The sequence below is a fragment of the Mandrillus leucophaeus genome, unplaced genomic scaffold (assembly GCF_000951045.1).
Source record: "Mandrillus leucophaeus isolate KB7577 unplaced genomic scaffold, Mleu.le_1.0 Scaffold44, whole genome shotgun sequence".
Lineage (NCBI taxonomy): Eukaryota > Metazoa > Chordata > Mammalia > Primates > Cercopithecidae > Mandrillus > Mandrillus leucophaeus.
Genome location: NW_012104698.1, coordinates 322,065 through 326,147, shown reverse-complemented (window position 1 = coordinate 326,147; position 4,083 = coordinate 322,065). Strand labels below are relative to the sequence as shown.

The 4,083-nt window shown below is 51.1% G+C and overlaps 1 protein-coding gene across 1 annotated transcript in view; it reads left to right on the top strand.

Moving 5' to 3' along the window:
* The window catches only part of LOC105549455 (receptor-type tyrosine-protein phosphatase N2-like), a 559,495-nt gene that overhangs the window by 529,427 nt on the left and 25,985 nt on the right, over positions 1-4,083 (top strand). The window lies entirely within an intron of this gene.

The window sequence follows — 4,083 nt, the reverse complement described above, 5'->3', positions numbered from 1 at the left end:
GTCTCAGACGTGAGGCACGGGGTGCGAGGACGGGTCCAGCAGCAGCGTGGGAGAGCGGATCTGCACACGGGTCCGGCTCTGCCAGCAATGAGGTTTATCACTCTGGACAGAGCTTTTAACCTCTCTGGGATCCAGTTTTCTCCTACAAAAGCGTGGGGATTGAGCTCTGGCATTTCTCAAAAGGTGGTCTCCAGAACACCCAACCTCTAAGGTGGTCTCTTTGAATCGGGGCCAGATGGAGGGCTCCCCAGACAGGTGAGCTTGGGAGGAGGCACGCACTGAGTCTGCTCCTTGAGCATCACAGGGCAGGTGCACACGGAGAGGCCCTGAGGAGTCCGGGGCAGAGAGATGTGTCCAGCTTCCCCTGACTCAGCGCCTCTGACACTTACTTGAGAAGAGTCTGCGTCAGCCTTGCGATACCCATTAGCGTCCCATGGAAGGTGGGAGGCGCTGAGATGGCAGCATCCCACAGTCTCTTTCCCAGCGTGAATCAACAATTCCCTTCGTCTCAACACACACGCACATATATGTGTTCATATGGAGACCTCCACCTTCCAGAACATCCCATTCTTCTTCACTGGCCCAGTGACAGGAGCAGGCATCGATCATAGAAACCAGTTTCTGTGCACTTCCACGAATGCCAGCAACTTTAAAATAAGCATTTTCCTTACTTCAGTTTCTTCTGGTTAACAAAAAAAAAGACATAAATGCGTGAAGATAAAACATCAGCCATGACTTTATGCAGAAGGACTGGAGAGCCTGGGCGAGTTCTCCAGCGTCCTGCAGTGGAGGGGAGGGCTGCAGCCCAGCCCCACACCCCACACCCACCTGACACCACCAGCATCCTTTACTGGCTGCTGGGGAGAAATGAAATCAGTTTTTGTGCCACCAAATATCATTTTAAACACCCAAGATTCGTTTAGTGGTGGGAATGGGCAAACAAAAACAAAATGCAAACACTCTGGTAATACTTTTAATCCTTTTTTGTTTGTTTGTTTTGGACATGACACAATCCTTTTTGTCATTTAAAAGTCCATTTTTCCTTGTCCATTAATGCTGCTGTATCTTATCAAATATTTCTTTTTCTTTCCAAATTTACAGCTATTGGAGTTCAGAGCTATCCGTGGAATTTGTACTTCTCCCCTTATCACGGGCCCTCCCTTCTTTCTCTCACACATAAAGATTTTCCTTCTCTTAAACCAAAATATCTTCAGAACGTTACAGATCATTTGATGTGTTTCTGACCAAGCCTGTGTTTGTGAACATGTGACGTGATGAGCTGCTGGGGGCACCTGTGTTTCCAATGGAACCTGCCCATCCAGGTACCAGAAGCACGGGCAGGCGGCTGGATGCAGGTGGCCCCAGTGCGCATCTCCACGAGGATGGGATGGAGCCTGGGTTCTGAGTGGCTCAGGTTCACTCCACAGAGAAGGAAACATGGAGAAGCGTGTCCTGGCCTCGAGACCCCGATGCGGGGGGCAGGGCTGGCATATTGTCCAGGCACCTGAGCCACCGTTCACTGGCTCCATTGTGGCATGTAATGTCAGTTCCACTTTGAGATGGGCTCAGCTTTGGACAATACACATGCAGCCATGTGGAACTGGCCAGAGAGGGCCGGCTTGGGGCCTTTGCTGAGATTGGTGACCCCCCTCCTGTTCTTGACCTGCTCCTCTTTCCCTGGGGTGTGTGCGGTGTGAAATTCCCTGACCCGGGGCCCAGGCCATGGTCTCAGGAGAGATCAAAGGGCAGGCGGCCCCTCTGCCGGCTGAGGTGGGCCTTTCCCAGGCCTCCACACTGAGAGGCGCCAGGGTTTTGTTCTGGTGCAGGCTAGGCCCTGCCCGTGTGGCCGGGCGTCTTTGTCTGGCCTGAGAAGCCGGAGGCCCCTGTTGCAGACCCAGCGTTTCTCAAATGATCAAAGGCCCAGAGCCCTGGACGTGAAACCTTTCTTCCCATTTTCCTTTCTGTAAAGGAATGCGTTGCAGAAGACCGGAGAACGCCCTTCCCAAGCTTCCTGGGCAGTGCCAGCGCTGACGTTAGGGTCCTCCAGTCCTGCGTGCAGGGCCTCTGCGTGCTTTCAGCTCCACCAGCTGTGGCCGCAGACAGCAGAGCGGCACTTGTCCACACGGCCTGTCAGGGATTAAGGCCTTTGGGCCTAGTTTAAGGGCCTTTAAAAGCCAACTTGGAATAGTTGAAGTTCTTTCTCCACTGTCTAGTTTAGCAGCAAGTAGACAATGATGCAGTTTGGAATGAAAGTCAACAGGCTCATGTTCTGCAAAGGGTTGTGTGGAGGGAAAGTAGGCACCAATCTGTGAAGCGCTTGCACATGGCATTTCTGTTGCAGCAGATACGTTTCTAACTCATCGATACTAGATAAGTGCACCGGAATCTGTTTTTAGGTAGCCTATTCCTCTCTCATCGAAGGGCTTTGCTCACATGTAGCAAAAAATGTTTTTTTCAAGCAAGATATTGTCCAAGGTTGTGCTTTTTACATTTACATTTTTGTCAGTGACCTCACTTACTGAGGGTATTTTTCTACTCCCCCACAATTTTTTTTTTTGAGACGGAGTCTCACTCTGTCACCCAGGCTGGAGTGCAGTGGTCAGATCTCGGCTCACTGCAAGCTCCGCCTCCTGGGTTTACGCCATTCTCCTGCCTCAGCCTCCCGAGTAGCTGGGACTGCAGGCGCCCGCCACCTCGCCCGGCTAGTTTTTTTTTATTTTTTAGTAGCGACGGGGTTTCACCGTGTTAGCCAGGATGGTGTCGATCTCCTGACCTTGTGATCCGCGCGTCTCGGCCTCCCAAAGTGCTGGGATTACATCCCCCAAAATTTTTTAAAGGGACAAGGAGCAACCAGCACGGGGGGGGGCTCCCCAGAGATCAGGTCGGCTGAGCCTATGCCAGGCGGAGTCAGGCTTCACTCCCCAGGGGCCAGCACAGAAATGCAGTGGCCGAGAAGTGTGGCCGCGCTGCCACAGCATTCCCACCAGGGTCTGCGCCTGGGCCAGAAGGGGGTGCCTGTGGGGCCCCAGGTGCCATGGAGGCTGTGCCAAGCAGATGCCATATGGACCCCCCGCGGCTGTGATCGTTGACAAGATGCAGAGTGTATCTGGGGGGACTCATTTCTTTTGTCTGGCAGGAGTCGCAGACTGGGAATTTTGTGTTCCAACATGAATCCCCACAGCTTGCAAGCCCATGCTGGAGTGAGCTTTAAACTTCAGCTAGTTAGGAGTACGTTCCTAAGTAACCTCACGGCATGAATGTGAGTGGATGGTGGGGTGTCCACACAGGTGTAGATCCAGCCCCAGCTCTCAGACTCAGCGACTGGACCCGGGTACTGTTGTGTGTGTGGATACACATCTCCTCGCCTGTGGGGAGGGATCATTTCTGTTCTTTGTTTCCATGAATCTGACTATACTGCGCACCTCATCTAAGTGGAGTGATGCGACATCTGTGCTTCTGTGACTGGTGTATGTCACTTTGCATAATGCCTTCAAGGTTGGCCTGTGTTGTGGTGTGTGTCAGCACTAACTTCCTTTTTATGACTGACTAATATTCCATGGCACGGATGGACCACACTTTGAGGATTCATTTGGGTATTAATGGACATTGCCATTGTTTCCAGCTTTGGGCTGTTGTGAGAATTCCTGCTGTGAATGTGGATCTGTAGATGTCCACTCGCATCCCTGGAGCTGTCCCTGGGGCGGAACGGCCGCATCGACCGTAATTCTCTTTACCTCTTGGCTGTTTGATTACAGCCATCCCAGTGGATGTGAGTGGATCTCACTGTGGTTTTAATGTGCATTTCCCTAACAACTAGTGACGCTGAACATCCTTTAATGGCTTATTGGCCATTCGTGTATCAACTTGAGCAAAACAGACATTTCAAGTCCCTTGCCCATTTCTGAAGTGGGCTGTTTAGTTTTTTTCTTGTTGAATTCTAAGAGTTCTTTATACATTCTGAATACTACTCCCTTATCATATACGTAATTTGCAAGCATTTTCTCCCATTACGTCAGGGTTTTTTACTCTTTTGATAGTGTCTTTGTTACACAAGTGTTCAATTTTGATGAAGTCCAGTTTATC